This window comes from Arachis stenosperma, chromosome 9, assembly GCF_014773155.1.
Source record: "Arachis stenosperma cultivar V10309 chromosome 9, arast.V10309.gnm1.PFL2, whole genome shotgun sequence".
NCBI classification, from domain to species: domain Eukaryota; kingdom Viridiplantae; phylum Streptophyta; class Magnoliopsida; order Fabales; family Fabaceae; genus Arachis; species Arachis stenosperma.
This window is the reverse complement of record NC_080385.1, coordinates 112,012,792-112,029,495: the sequence shown is the minus strand read 5'-3', so window position 1 is coordinate 112,029,495 and position 16,704 is coordinate 112,012,792. Positions and strand designations below refer to the sequence as shown.

General features: G+C 39.4%; 1 non-coding gene across 1 annotated transcript; it reads left to right on the top strand.

Moving 5' to 3' along the window:
• Positions 1-10,633: 10,633 nt before the first annotated feature.
• LOC130953242 (small nucleolar RNA R71) lies at positions 10,634-10,741 on the top strand. Its single transcript, XR_009075413.1, has one exon. It is a non-coding gene; the product is annotated as a small nucleolar RNA R71 (small nucleolar RNA).
• The last annotated feature ends 5,963 nt before the right edge of the window (positions 10,742-16,704 follow it).

Sequence of the window (16,704 nt, the reverse complement as noted above, 5' to 3'; positions counted from 1 at the left end):
GTGGGAAAGATTTTTGAATTTCGGAGGTATGTGGGGTTTATGGGGAAGAGTGGATGGATGTGAGTGGTGAAGAGGTGATGGGGAAGAGAGATTGAGGTGATTGGTGAAGGGTTTTGGGAAGTGTGACATGGGGAAGAGTGTTATAGGATTAGGAGGTAAGGTGGGAATATGTTAGGTGCGGATCTTGTGGGGTCCACAGATCCTGAGGTGATCCTGTGGGGTCCACAGATCCTGAGGTGTCAAGGAATTCCATCCCTGCACCAAATAGGCATGTAAAATGCCTTTGCATACCATTCTAGCGTTTAAACACCGAGGTGATGCACGTTCTGGGCGTTCAACACCCATGTAAAGCATGTTCTGGGCGTTCAATGCCCATGTAAAGCATGTTCTGGGCGTTCAACGCCCATATGTAGCATGTTTCTGGCGTTGAACGCCAGTTTCATGCTTGTTACTGGCGTTCAGCGCCAGCTTTTCTTAAGGCACATTCCTGGTGTTCAAACGCCAGAATGTTGCTTATTTCTGGTGTTCAGCGCCAGATTCATGCTCTGTTCTGGCGTTGAACGCCAGCCAGATGCTCCTTACTGGCGTTGGACGCCAGTCTGTCGTTCCTCCAGGGTGTGATTTTTCTTCTGCTATTTTTGATTCTGTTTTTAATTTTTATATTTTTTTCGTGACTCCACATGATCATGTACCTAATAAAACACAAAATAACAATAAAATAAAATAAAATAAAATTAGATAAATAAAATTGGGTTGCCTCCCAACAAGCGCTTCTTTAATGTCAATAGCTTGACAGTGGGCTCTCATGGAGCCACAAGGTGATCAGGTCAATGTTGTATAGTCCCAACACCAAACTTAGAGTTTGGATATGGGGTCTTAACACCAAACTTAGAGTTTGGTTGTGGCCTCCCAACACCAAACTTAGAGTTTGATTGTGGGGGCTCTTCTTGACTCTGAACTGAGAGAAGCTCTTCATGCGTATTCTCTTTTGTCACAGAGGGATGGCTATGTGCCTTAAACACAAGGTAGTCCCCATTCAATTGACGGACTAATTCACCTCTGTTGACATCTATCACAGCTCCTGCTGTAGCTAAGAAAGGTCTTCCAAGGATGATACATTCATCCTCTTCCTTCCTAGTGTCTAAGATTATGAAATCAGCAGGGATGTAAAGGCCTTCAACCTTTACTGACACATCCTCTACTATTCCATAAGCTTGTCTACCAATTGTAATGAGAACAAGGCAGGTTGTACCTCAATGATCCCCAGCTTCTCCATTACAGAGAGTGGCATAAGATTTATCCCTGACCCCAGATCACATAGAGCTTTTTCAAAGGTCATGGTGCCTATGGTACAAGGTATTAAGAACTTGCCAGGATCTTGTCTCTTTTGAGGTAAAATTTGCTGAATCCAGGTATCTAGTTCATTAATGAGCAAGGGAGGTTCACTTTCCCAAGTCTCATTACCAAACAACTTGGCATTCAGCTTCATGATAGCTCGTAAATATTGAGCAACTTGCTCTCCAGTCACATCTTCATCCTCCTCAAAGGAAGAATAGTCTTTAGAGCTCATGAATGGCAGAAGAAGATTTAATGGAATCTCTATGGTCTCTATATGAGACTCAGATTCCTTTGGATCCTTAATAGGAAACTCCTTCTTGCTTGAGGGACGTCCCAGGAGGTCTTCCTCACTAGGATTTTCGTCCTCCTCCTCCCTTGTGCATTCGGCCATGTTGATTGCATCAATGGCCTTGCACTCTCCTTTTGGATTCTCTTCTGTTTTGCTTGGGAGAATACTGGGGGGAGTTTCAATGACTTTCTTACTCAACTGGCCCATTTGTGCCTCCAGATTTCAGATGGAGGATCTTGTTTCACTCATGAAACCGAAAGTGGCCTTTGACAGATCATAGACTAGATTGGCTAAATTAGAAGTATTTTGTTCAGAATTCTCTGTCTGTTGCTGAGAAGATGATGGAAAAGGCTTGCTATTGCTCAGCTTATTGCGTCCACCATTGTTAAAGCCTTGTTGAGGCTTTTGTTGATCCTTCCATGAGAAATTTGGATGATTTCTCCATGATGAATTATAGGTGTTTCCATAAGGTTCACCCATGTAATTGACCTCTGCCATTGCAGGGTTCTCAGGATCATAAGCTTCTTCAGAAGCTGCCTCTTTAGTACTGTTGGATGCATTTTGCCATCCATTCAGACTTTGAGAGATCATGTTGACTTGCTGAGTCAACACTTTGTTCTGAGCCAATATGGCATTCAGAGCATCAATTTCAAGAACTCCCTTCCTCTGAGGCGTCCCCTTATTCACGGAATTCCTCTCAGAAGTGTACATGAATTGGTTATTTGCAACCATGTCAATGAGTTCTTGAGCCTCTTTAGGTGTTTTCTTTAGGTGAATAGATCCACCTGCAGAATGATCCAATGACATTTTCAAAAATTCAGATAGACCATAATAGAATATATCTAATATGGTCCATTCTGAAAACATGTCAGATGGACACCTTTTGGTCAGCTGCTTGTATCTTTCCCAAGCTTCATAGAGGGATTCACCATCTTTTTGCTTGAAGGTCTGAACATCCACTCTAAGCTTGCTCAGCTTTTGAGGAGGAAAAAATTTATCCAAGAAGGCTGTGACCAGCTTATCCCAGGAGTCCAGGCTATCCTTAGGTTGTGAATCCAACCATATTCTAGCTCTGTCTCTTACAGCAAAAGGGAAAAGCATGGCCTTTAGACTTCAGGATCAACTCCATTCGTCTTTACAGTCTCACAAATCTGCAAGAACTCAGTTAAAAACTGGTAGGGATCTTCAGATGGAAGTCCATAAAACTTGCAGTTCTGTTGCATTAAAGCAACTAGTTGAGGTTTAAGCTCAAAGTTATTGGCTCCAATGGCAGGAATGGAGATGCTTCTTCCATTAAATTGGGACGTTGGCTTTGTGAAGTCACCAAGCATTCTTCTTGCATTATTGTTGTTGGGTGTGGCTGCCATCTCCTTCTCTTGTTCTAATGTTTCTGAAAGGTTACCTTTAGATTGTTGTAATTTAGCTTCTCTTAGTTTCCTTTTTAGGGTCCTTTCAGGTTCAGGATCAATTTCAACAAGAGTATCTTTTTCCTTGCTTCTGCTCATATGAAAGAGAAGAAAACAAGAAAAGAAGAGGAATCCTCTATGTCACAGTATAGAGATTCCTTTATGTTAGTAGAAAAAAGAAAGGGGAGAAGAATGAAGAAGAGTGGGTGCGGATATTTAGGTGAAGAGAGGTGAAGAGAAGTGTTAGTAAATAAATAATTAAATAGAATAAGAGAGAAGAGATAGAAAATTCGAAAATAATTTTTAAAAAGGGTTAGAAATTTTCGAAAATTAGAGATAAGAAATAAGATTAAATTTAAATTAAAACTAATTAATTAACTAAAAAGAATTTTGAAAAAGGGTGAGATATTTTCGAAAATTGAAGAGGGAAAAGTAGTTAGGTGGTTTTGAAAAAAAGATAAGAAACAAACACAAAGTCAAAGAGTTAGTTGAAAAAGATATTAAAATCAAATTCGGAAGGATAAGAAGATAAGAAGTTAGATAAGATATTTTGAAATCAAATTTTGAAAAAGATAAAATTTTTGAAAAAGATAAGATAAAAGATAAGAAGATATGTTTGAAAAAGATTTAATTTTTAAAATTACTTAACTAACAAGAAACTAAAAGATATGATTTTAGAACTTAAAGATTGAACCTTTCTTAACAAGAAAGTGACAAACTTCAAATTTTTGAATCAATCACCTTAATTGTTAGCTAATTTTCGAAAATTTGATATAAAGATAAGAAAAAGATTTTGAAAATATTTTGAAAAAGACTTTTGAAATTTTCGAAAAAGAGGAAAAATTGGAAAAGATATGATTTTTGAAAAAGATTTTGAAAAGATAAGATTTTTAAATTTTTGAAAATTTGACTTGACTTGTAAGAAACAACTAATTTTAAAAATTTTTGACCAAGTCAACCCAAAATTTCGAAAATTTGGAGAGAAAAAAGGAAAATATATATTTTTGATTTTTGAATTTTTAATTATGAGAGAGAAAAACACAAACATGACCCAAAACTTAAAAATTTTGGATCAAAACACATGATGCATGCAAGAACACTATGAATGTCAAGATGAACACCAAGAACACTTTGAAGATCATGATGAACATCAAGAACATATTTTTGAAAAATTTTTTGATGCAAAGAAAACATGCAAGATACCAAACTTAGAAATCTTTAATGCATGGACTCTAACAAACGAAAAATGCATATGAAAAACAATAAACAACACAAAGCAAGAAAACATCAAGATCAAACAAGAAGACTTGTCAAGAACAACTTGAAGATCATGAAGAACACCATGAATGCATGAATTTTCGAAAAATGCAAGAAAAAATTTTAAAGCATGCAATTGACACCAAACTTAAAAGTTGACTCAAGACTCAAACAAGAAACACAAAATATTTTTATTTTTATGATTTTATGATTTTTTTGTATTTTTATTAATTTTTTTACGAAAATAAAGTTTGGAAAAACGAAAAATAAAAGAAAAATTTTGAAAAAGATTTTTGAAAAGAAAATTACCTAATCTGAGCAACAAGATGAACCGTCAGTTGTCCAAACTCGAACAATACCCGGTAACGGTGTCAAAAACTTGGTGGACGAAATTGTGATCCTCAAAGTTGGTCTCTTTGTATTTATATGAAATCAAAAATACCCCAAAGAGATCATGGTATGATGAATTGGGATCTTAATAATCCCTGGTGTGATCATAACTCCGTTCAACTTAACCAGCAAGTGTACTGGGTCATCCAAGTAATACCTTACGTGAGTTAGGGTCGATCCCACAGAGATTGTTGGTATGAAGCAAGCTATGGTCACCTTGTAAATCTCTGTTAGGCAGATTAAATGGTTTATGATGAGTTCGAAAATTAATAATAAACAGAAAATAAAAAGGGATAGAAATACTTATGTAAATCAATAGTGGGAATTTCAGATAGGCGTATGGAGATGCTGTGCTCCTCTTGTATTTCTACTTTCTTATTACATTCATCCAATTCTTCTTACTCTTTTCCATGGAAAGCTGTATGTAGGGCATCACCGTCATCAATGGCTACTTTTCATCCTCTCGGGAAAATGGTCTTATGCGCTGTCACTGCATGGCTAATCGTCTGGAGGCATCACCCTTGTTGATGGCTACATCCCATCCTCTCAGTGAAAATGGTCCTATGCGCTGTCACAACACGGCTAATCATCTGTCGGTTCTCAATCAGGTTTGAATAGAACCCCTTGATTCTTTTGCATCTGTCACTAACGCCCAGCTTTCAGAAGTTTGAAGCTCATCACAGTCATTCAATACCAGAATCCTACTCGGAATACCACAGACAAGGTTAGACTTTCCGGATTCCCGGGATCCTACTCGGAATACTGGTGCACGAAATTGCAATAACACTTTTGCAATCCCGCACAACTAACCAGCAAGTGCACTGGGTCGTCCAAGTAATACCTTGCGTGAGCAAGGGTCGATCCCACGGAGATTGGTGGTATTAAGCAAGCTATGGTCATCTTGTAAATCTTAGTCAGGCAGACTCAAATGGATATGGTGATGAATGAAAATAACATAAAAGATAAAGATAGAGATACTTATGTATATCATTGGTGTAAGAGCTTCAGACAAGCGCATGAAGATGCCTTCCCTTCCGTCTCTCTGCTTTCCTACTGTCTTCATCCAATCCTTCTTACTCCTTTCCATGGCAAGCTCGTATAGGGTTTCACCGTTGTCAGTGGCTACCTCCCATCCTCGCAGTGAAAGCTAATGCTCATACACTCTGTCACAGTGCGGCCAATCACCGGTTTGGTTCCCTCCCCTACCGGAATAGAATCCCTCTTTTGCGTCTGTCACTAACGCCCAGTAGGTTACAGGTTTGAAGCACGTCACAGTCATTCAATCATTGAATCCTACTCAGAATACCACAGACAAGGTTTAGACCTTCCGGATTCTCTTGAATGCCGCCATCAGGTCCTGCCTATACCACGAAGATTCCGATTAAAGAATCCAAGAGATATTCACTAAGCCTCGTATGCTTGTAGAACAAGAATGGTTGTCAGTCACCTTGTTCATGGGTGAGAATGGTGATGAGTGTCAATCATCACCTTTATCAAGTTGAAGAACAAGTGATATCTTGGATAAAGAACAAGCGGAATTGAATAGAAGAACAATAGTAATTGCATTAATACTCGAGGTACAGCAGAGCTCCACACCTTAATCTATGGTGTGTAGAAACTCCACCGTTGAAAATACATAAGAACAAAAGTGATCATTGGTTTCGGCCCCAGAGAGGGAACCAGAAGAACCAAGATCTGATCTAAGAACTAGATGTCCGAAGATGAAAATACAATAGTAAAAGGTTCTATATATAGAAAACTAGTAGCCTAAGGTGTACAAAGGTGAGTAAATGACATAAAAATCCACTTCCGGGCCCACTTGGTGTGTGCTTGGGCTGAGCATTGAAACTTTTATGTGTAGAGACGTTTTCTGGAGTTAAACGCCAGCTTTTATGCCAGTTTGGGCGTTTAACTCCCATTTAGGTGCCAGTTCCGGCGTTTAACGCTGGAATTTCTGTAGGTGACTTTGAGCGCCGGTTTGGGCCATCAAATCTTGGGCAAAGTATGGACTATCATATATTGCTGGAAAGCCCAGGATGTCTACTTTCCAACGCCGTTGAGAGCGCGCCAATTGGGCTTCTGTAACTCCAGAAAATCCACTTCGAGTGCAGGGAGGTCAGAATCCAACAGCATCTGCAGTCCTTTTCAGTCTCTGAATCAGATTTTTGCTCAGGTCCCTCAATTTCAGCCAGAAAATACCTGAAATCACAGAAAAACACACAAACTCATAGTAAAGTCCAGAAAAGTGAATTTTAACTAAAAACTAATAAAAATATACTAAGAACTCAACTAAAACTACCAAAAATATACTAAAAACAATGCCAAAAAGTGTATAAATTATCCGCTCATCACAACACCAAACTTAAATTGTTGCTTGTCCCCAAGCAACTGAAAATCAAATAAGATAAAAAGAAGAGAATATACTATAGACTCCAAATTATCAATGAAACTAAGCTCCAAATTAGATGAGCGGGACTAGTAGCTTTTTGCCTCCAAACAGTTTTGGCATCTCACTTTATCCTCTGAGGTTCAGAATGATTGGCTTCTTTAGGAACTTAGAATCCAGATAGTGTTATTGATTCTCTTAGTTAAGTATGATGATTCTTGAACACAGCTACTTTATGAGTCTTGGCCGTGGCCCAAAGCACTCTGTCTTCTAGTATTACCACCGGATACATACATGCCACAGACACATAATTGGGTGAACCTTTTCAGATTGTGACTCAGCTTTGCTAAAGTCCCCAACTAGAGGTGTCCAGGGTTCTTAAGCACACTCTTATTGCCTTGGATCACAACTTTATTTCTTTCTTTTTTCTTTCTTTTTCTCTTTCTTTTTTTTTTTTTCGTTTTTCTCCTTCTCTTCTCTCTTTTTTTTTTCACTGCTTTTTCTTGCTTCAAGAATCATTTTTATGATTTTTCAGATCCTCAGTAACATGTCTCCTTTTTCATTATTCTTTCAAGAGCCAACAATTTTAACATTCATGAACAACAAATTCAAAAGACATATGCACTGTTCAAGCATACATTCAGAAAACAAAAAGTATTGTCACCACATCAAACTAATTAAGCTAGTTTTAAAGATGAATTTAAAATCCTGTACTTCTTGTTCTTTTGTGATAAAAACAGTTTTCATTTAAGAAAGGTGATGGATTCATATTGATAGCTTTAAGGCATAGACACTAAGACACTAATGATCATAAGACACAAACATGGATAAACATAAGCATAAAAATTCGAAAAAACAGAAAATAAAGAACAAGGAGATTAAAGAACGGGTCCACCTTAGTGATGGCGGCTTGTTCTTCCTCTTGAAGGTCCTCTGGAGTGCTTGAGCTCCTCAATGTCTCTTCCTTGTCTTTGTTGCTCCTCTCTCATGATTCTTTGATCTTCTCTAATTTCATGGAGAAGGATGGCATGTTCTTGGTGCTCCACCCTTAGTTGTCCCATGTTGGAACTTAATTCTCCTAGGGAGGTGTTCAGTTGCTCCCAATAGTCTTGTGGAGGAAAGTGCATCCCTTGAGGTATCTCTGGGATCTCATGATGAGAGGGGTCTCTTGTTTGCTCTATCTTCTTCTTAGTGATGGGCTTGAGGTCATGCCTTCTCAGTTGAACCGGCTTTGGATGCCATAAATGGTTATGGAAAAACAAAAAGCAATACTTTTACCACACCAAACTTAAAAGGTTTGCTCATCCTCGAGCAAAGGAAGAAAGAAGAAGAAGAAGAAATGGAGGAGAAGGAGAGTGGTAGAGGTGATTGGTGAATGGGTGAAGAAGAAGAGAGAGTGGTGGGGTTGGTGGGGATCCTGTGGGGTCCACAGATCCTAAGGTGTCAAGGAAAAGTCATCCCTGCACCAAATGGCAATCAAAATCACGTTTTGTGCCAATTCTGGCGTTAAACGCCGGGCTGATGCCCATTCCTGGCGTTTAACGCCAGGTTCTAGCCCTTTTCTGGCGTTTAACGCCAGTCTGGTGCCCCTTTCTGGCGTTAAACGCCCAGAATGGTGCCAGACTGGGCGTTAAACGCCCAACTGCTAGCCTCACTGGCGTTTAAACGCCAGTGAGTTCTTCCTCCAGGGTGTGCTGTTTTTCTTCCTGTTTTTCATTCTGTTTTTGCTTTTTCAATGGATTTTGTGACTTCTTATGATCATCAACCTACAAAAAACATAAAATAACAAAGGAAAATATATAAAATATAATTATTGGGTTGCCTCCCAACAAGCGCTTCTTTAATGTCAGTAGCTTGACAGATGGCTCTCATGGATCCTCACAGATACTCAGAGCAATGTTGGAACCTCCCAACACCAAACTTAGAGTTTGAATGTGGGGGTTCAACACCAAACTTAGAGTTTGGTTGTGGCCTCCCAACACCAAACTTAGAGTTTGACTGTGGGGGCTCTGCTTGTCTCTGATTTGAGAGAAGCTCTTCATGCTTCCTCTCCATGGTGACAGAGGGATATCCTTGAGCCTTAAACACAAAGGATTCTTCATTCACTAGAATGATCAGTTCACCTCCATCAACATCAATCACAGCCTTTGCTGTGGCTAGGAAGGGTCTGCCAAGGATGATGGTTTCATCCATGCTCTTTCCAGTCTCTAGGACTATGAAATCAGCAGAGATGTAATGGTTTTCAATCTTCACCAAAACATCCTCTACAAGTCCATAAGCTTGTTTTCTTGAGTTGTCTGCCATCTCTAGTGAGATTCTTGCAGCTTGTACCTCAAAGATCCCTAGCTTCTCCATTACAGAGAGAGGCATGAGGTTCACACTTGACCCTAAGTCACACAGGGCCTTCTTGAAGGTCATGGTGCCTATGGTACAAGGTATGGAAAACTTCCCAGGATCTTGTCTCTTTTGAGGTAATTTCTGCCTAGACAAGTCATTCAGTTCTTTGGTGAGCAAAGGGGGTTCATCCTCCCAAGTCTCATTTCCAAATAACTTGTCATTTAGCTTCATGATTGCTCCAAGGTATTTAGCAACTTGCTCTTCAGTGACATACTCATCCTCTTCAGAGGAGGAATACTCATCAGAGCTCATGAAAGGCAGAAGTAAGTCCAATGGAATCTCTATGGTCTCATTTTGAGCCTCAGATTCCCATGGTTCCTCATTAGGGAACTCATTGGAGGTCAGTGCACGCCCATTGAGATCTTCCTCAGTGGCGTTCACTTCCTCTTCCTCCCCTCCAAATTCGGCCATATTGATGGCTTTGCACTCTCCTTTTGGATTTTCTTCTGTGTTGCTTGGGAGAGTACTTGGAGGGAGTTCAGTAACTTTCTTGCTCAGCTGTCCCACTTGTGCCTCCAAATTTCTAATGGAGGACCTTGTTTCATTCATGAAACTTTGAGTGGTTTTAATTAGATCAGAGACCATGGTTGCTAAGTCAGAGTGGTTCTGCTTAGAATTCTCTATCTGTTGCTGAGAAGATGATGGAAAAGGTTTGCCATTGCTAAACCTGTTTCTTCCACCATTATTGTTATTGAGACTCTGTTGAGGTCTCTCTTGATTCTTCCATGAGAAATTTGGGTGATTTCTCCATGAATAATTATAGGTGTTTCCATAGGGTTCTCCTAGGTAATTCACCTCTTCCATTGAAGGGTTCTCAGGATCATAAGCTTCTTCCTCAGATGAAGCATCCTTAGTACTGCCAGGTGCATTTTGCACTCCAGACAGACTTTGAGAAATCAAATTGACTTGTTGAGTCAATATCTTGTTCTGAGCCAATATGGCATTCAGAGTATCAATCTCAAGAACTCCTTTCTTCTGACTTGTCCCATTGTTCACAGGATTCCTTTCAGAAGTGTACATGAATTGGTTATTTGCAACCATTTCAATGAGCTCTTGAGCTTCTGTAGGCGTCTTCTTCAGATGAAGAGATCCTCCAGCAGAGCTATCCAAAGACATCTTGGACAGTTCAGAGAGACCATCATAGAAGATACCTATGATGCTCCATTCAGAAAGCATGTCAGAAGGACATTTTCTGATCAATTGTTTGTATCTTTCCCAAGCTTCATAGAGGGATTTTCCATCCTTCTGTCTGAAGGTTTGGACTTCCACTCTAAGCTTACTCCATCTTTGTGGTGGAAAGAACTTTGCCAAGAAGGCATTGACTAGCTTTTCCCAAGAGTCCAGGCTTTCTTTAGGTTGTGAGTCCAACCATATTCTAGCTCTGTCTCTTACAGCAAAAGGGAATAGCATCAGTCTATAGACCTCAGGGTCTACCCCATTAGTCTTGACTGTGTCACAGATTTGCAAGAATTCAGCTAAGAACTGATGAGGATCTTCCATTGGAAGTCCATAGAACTTGCAATTCTGTTGCATTAGAGAAACTAATTGAGGTTTAAGCTCAAAGTTGTTTGCTCCAATGGCAGGGATAGAGACGCTTCTCCCATAAAAATCAGGAGTAGGTGCAGTAAAGTCACCCAGCACCTTCCTTGCATTGTTGGTATTGTTGTTATTTTCGGCTGCCATGAGTTCTTCTTCTTTGAAGAATTCGGTCGGGTCCTCTAAAGAGAGTTGTGCTTTGGCTTCTCTTAGCTTTCTCTTTAAGGTCCTTTCAGGTTCAGGGTCAGCTTCAACAAGAATGCCTTTGTCTCTGCTCCTGCTCATATGAAAGAGAAGAGAACAAGAAAATATGGAATCCTCTATGTCACAGTATAGAGATTCCTTGAGGTGTCAGAGGAAGAAAAAAATGGAAGACAGAGGTAGAAAATTCGAACTTATCAAAGAAGATGGAGTTCGAATTTTGCATCAAGGAATAGTGTTAGTCCATAAATAGAAGGATGTGAGAAGAAGGGAAGTAATTTTCGAAAATTTAAGTAAAAGATTTTGAAAACATTTTGAAAAACACTTGATTGATTTTCGAAAATAAGAGTGGAAAAGAAATCAAGTGAGTTTTGAAAAAGATTTTGAAATTAGAAGTTAAAAAGATTTGATTGAAAATTTATTTTGAAAAAGATGTGATTAAAAAGATATGATTTGAAAACAATTTTAAAAAGATATGATTTGAAAACAATTTGAAAAGATATGATTTTAAAAACAATTTGAAAAATATGATTTTAAAAATTAATGACTTGCCTAACAAGAAAAGATATGATTCAAACATAAAACCTTCCTCAACAGAAAAGGCAAAAAATGTTCAATCAAATCATTAATTGTTAGTAAGTATCTTTGAAAAAGGAAAGAAATTGATTTTAAAAACATTTGATTGAAAAGATATGATTTGAAAAAGATTTTATTTTGAAAAACTTTGAAAACTTGAAAAAAAATTGATTTTGAAAACAAAATCTTCCCCCTTTGCCATCCTGGCGTTAAACGCCCAGAATGGTGCACATTCTGGCGTTTAACGCCCAAACTACTACCCTTTTGGGCGTTAAACGCCCAGCCAGGCACCCTGGCTGGCGTTTAAACGCCAGTCTGTCTTCTTCACTGGGCATTTTTGAATGCTCAGCTTTTTCTGTGTGATTCCTCTGCAGTATGTTCTGAATCTTCAATTCTCTGTATTATTGACTTGAAAAGACACAAATTAAAAATATTTTTGGATTTTTAATAATAAGGAATAATCAAAATGCAACTAAAATCAAATAACAATGCATGCAAGACACCAAACTTAGCAGTTTGTATATATGGGAAACAACAAAACACTCAAGTCAATAGAATTCAAAGATCGAAACAGGAAAATCATCAAGAACAACTTGAAGATTAATGAAGACAAATGCATAAATTCGAAAAATGCAATAAGAACAGAAACATGCAATTGACACCAAACTTAAAATGAGACCCTAGACTTAAAGAAGAAATATTTTTGGATTTTATGATTTTGTAATTTTTTTTTGTGCTTTTTCGAAAATTAAGTGAAAAGGAAAATAAAGGTATCAAAATTCTTAATGAGAATTCCAGGAATCATGCAATGTTAGTCTAAAGCTTTAGTCTAAAGGAATTAGACATAGCTAGCTAAGCTTCAGCAAGACATTGCATTCAAGAGCTAAATTGATGATGATCAATCAGCTTTGGTGATGATAAGAATATCACCTTGAAACACTAGAATTCATTCTTAAGAACTCTGAAGAAAAATAATACCTAATCTAAGCAACAAGATGAACCGTCAGTTGTCCATACACAAGAACAATCCCCGGCAACGGCGCCAAAAACTTGGTGCACGAAATTGCAATAACACTTTTGCAATCCCGCACAACTAACCAGCAAGTGCACTGGGTCGTCCAAGTAATACCTTGCGTGAGCAAGGGTCGATCCCACGGAGATTGGTGGTATGAAGCAAGCTATGGTCATCTTGTAAATCTTAGTCAGGCAGACTCAAATGGATATGGTGATGAACGAAAATAACATAAAAGATAAAGATAGAGATACTTATGTATATCATTGGTGTAAGAGCTTCAGACAAGCGCATGAAGATGCCTTCCCTTCCGTCTCTCTGCTTTCCTACTGTCTTCATCCAATCCTTCTTACTCCTTTCCATGGCAAGCTCGTATAGGGTTTCACCGTTGTCAGTGGCTACCTCCCATCCTCGCAGTGAAAGCTAATGCTCATACACTCTGTCACAGTGCGGCCAATCACCGGTTTGGTTCCCTCCCCTACCGGAATAGAATCCCTCTTTTGCGTCTGTCACTAACGCCCAGTAGGTTACAGGTTTGAAGCACGTCACAGTCATTCAATCATTGAATCCTACTCAGAATACCACAGACAAGGTTTAGACCTTCCGGATTCTCTTGAATGCCACCATCAGGTCCTGCCTATACCACGAAGATTCCGATTAAAGAATCCAAGAGATATTCACTAAGCCTCGTATGCTTGTAGAACAAGAATGGTTGTCAGTCACCTTGTTCATGGGTGAGAATGGTGATGAGTGTCAATCATCACCTTTATCAAGTTGAAGAACAAGTGATATCTTGGATAAAGAACAAGCGGAATTGAATAGAAGAACAATAGTAATTGCATTATACTCGAGGTACAGCAGAGCTCCACACCTTAATCTATGGTGTGTAGAAACTCCACCGTTGAAAATACATAAGAACAAAAGTGATCATTGGTTTCGGCCCCAGAGAGGGAACCAGAAGAACCAAGATCTGATCTAAGAACTAGATGTCCGAAGATGAAAATACAATAGTAAAAGGTTCTATATATAGAAAACTAGTAGCCTAAGGTGTACAAAGGTGAGTAAATGACATAAAAATCCACTTCCGGGCCCACTTGGTGTGTGCTTGGGCTGAGCATTGAAGCTTTTATGTGTAGAGACGTTTTCTGGAGTTAAACGCCAGCTTTTATGCCAGTTTGGGCGTTTAACTCCCATTTAGGTGCCAGTTCCGGCGTTTAACGCTGGAATTTCTGTAGGTGACTTTGAGCGCCGGTTTGGGCCATCAAATCTTGGGCAAAGTATGGACTATCATATATTTCTGGAAAGCCCAGGATGTCTACTTTCCAACGCCGTTGAGAGCGCGCCAATTGGGCTTCTGTAGCTCCAGAAAATCCACTTCGAGTGCAGGGAGGTCAGAATCCAACAGCATCTGCAGTCCTTTTCAGTCTCTGAATCAGATTTTTGCTCAGGTCCCTCAATTTCAGCCAGAAAATACCTGAAATCACAGAAAAACACACAAACTCATAGTAAAGTCCAGAAAAGTGAATTTTAACTAAAAACTAATAAAAATATACTAAGAACTCAACTAAAACTACCAAAAATATACTAAAAACAATGCCAAAAAGTGTATAAATTATCCGCTCATCAAATACCACAGACAAGGTTAGACTTTCCGGATCCCCATGAATGCTGCCATCTATCTAGCTTATACCACAAAGATTCTGTTAGGGAATCTAAGAGATATGCGCCCGGCCTAAAGTAGAATGGAAGTGGTTGTCAGTCACGCGCGTTCATAGGTGAGAATGATGATGAGTGTCACGGATCATCACATTCATCAAGTTTGAAGTGCTACGTATATCTTGGAATAAGAATAACAGAGAATTGAATAAAAAGTAATGGTAATTGTATTGAAACTTGAGGTACAGCAGAGCTCCACACCCTTAATCTATGGTGTGCAGAAACTCCACCGTTGAAAATACATAAGTGAAAGGTTCAGACATGGCCGAATGGCCAGCCCCCGAAAACGTGATCAATAGCCTCTTAAGATGAAGAATAAAACAAAACTGAGACCAAAGATGAAACGTGGTCAAAAGAGACGTCTAATACAATAGTTAAATGTCCTATATATTCTAGACTAGCTATTAGGGTTTACATGAGTAGGTAATTGATGCATAAATCCACTTCCGGGGCCCACTTGGTGTATGCTTGGGCTGAGCTTGATCTATCCACGAGCTAAGACTTTTCTTGGAGTTGAACGCCGTGTTATAGCGTGTTTCTGGTGTTCAACTCCGGGTTATGACGTGTTTCTGGCGTTTAACTCCAGACAACAGCATGTACTTGGCGTTGAGCGCCACTTTACGTCGTCAATTTCCGAATAAAGTATGCACTATAATATATTGCTGGAAAGCTCTGGATGTCTACTTTCCAACGCCATTGAGAGCGTGCCTTTTGGAGTTCTGTAGCTCCAGAAAATCTATTTCGAGTGCAGGGAGGTCAGAATCTAACAGCATCAGCAGTCCTTTTGTCAGCCTCCTATCAGAGTTTTGCTCAAGTCCCTCAATTTCAGCCAGAAATTACCTGAAATCACAGAAAAACACACAAACTCATAGTAAAGTCCCGAAATGTGAAATTAATATAAAAACTAATTAAAACATCCCTAAAAGTAACTTGAATTTACTAAAAACTACCTAAAAACAATGCCAAAAAGCGTATAAATTATCCCCTCATCAGCGAGCAAGCCTTCCAAGACTTTAAAAGATTCCAAGGACGGCCACCTATACTAAGTTGGCCACGGGAAGGAGAACCATTCATATTGTACCTCGCAGTGGGAAATCGGGCAATAGCCTCAGCACTGGTCCGAGAAGACAACAGCGGGCAACAACCCATATACTTTATCAGCAAAGCATTACAAGGATCCGAGATGAACTACCAGAGAATAGAAAATTTCGCTTACACTCTCATACTAGCATCACGACAACTTCGCCCATTCTTCCTGTCTCACACCATTAAAGTTCGGACCAACCAGCCCATAAAAGGGATCTTACAGAAAACAGACTTGGCAGGAAGAATCTTGTAATGGGCAGTCGAGTTGTCCGAATTCGACCTTTAATACGAAGCTCGGACGGCCATCAAATCTCAATATCTGGTCGACTTCATTGCGGAATTCACGGACACACCGGAAATCCCACATAATGGAATCTATATGTGGATGGTTCCTCAAATAAAACGGGAAACGGGCGTAATAATTGAAAGCGACCAAGGAACCCAAATCGAACTCTCCCTCAAATTTGGGTTCCCTGCCTCAAACAATCAAGTGGAATATGAGGCACTACTAGCTGGTTTGAAGCTGGCTAGGGAGGTTGGAGCTCAAAAACTTATCATCTTTTGCGACTCATAGGTAGTTACTTCACAAATAGTAGGAAGCTACCATGCCAAAGATTCCACTTTGAAAAAGTACTTGGACAAAACCAGGAAACAGCTTGGACAACTCGGAGAGTATGAGATTCGTCACATACCCCGAATACAGAATGCCCGGGCCGATGCACTTTCAAAACTAGCTAGCACCAAACCAAGAGGCAACAATAGAAGCCTCATCCAAGAAATTCTACAGAATCCATCAATCTCAGAAGAAGAAAAAGTCTTAGCCATAACAGGCCGCGATCAGGGATAGATGACTCCCATAATTAACTACCTCAAAACAGAAGCCCTCCCCACAGATGAGAAAGAGGCAAAGAGGTTAAAACGGGAAGCACAATACTATACCATCATAAATAATACTCTATACAAAAGAGGGATTTCAATACCATTGCTAAAATGCATGCCGACTTCCAACACAAAAGATGTCCTAGAAGAAGTACACAATGGCATTTGTGGCATTCACCTCAGAGCGTAGGCACTTGCCAAAAAAGTACTTCGGACAGGATTTTATTGGCCAACT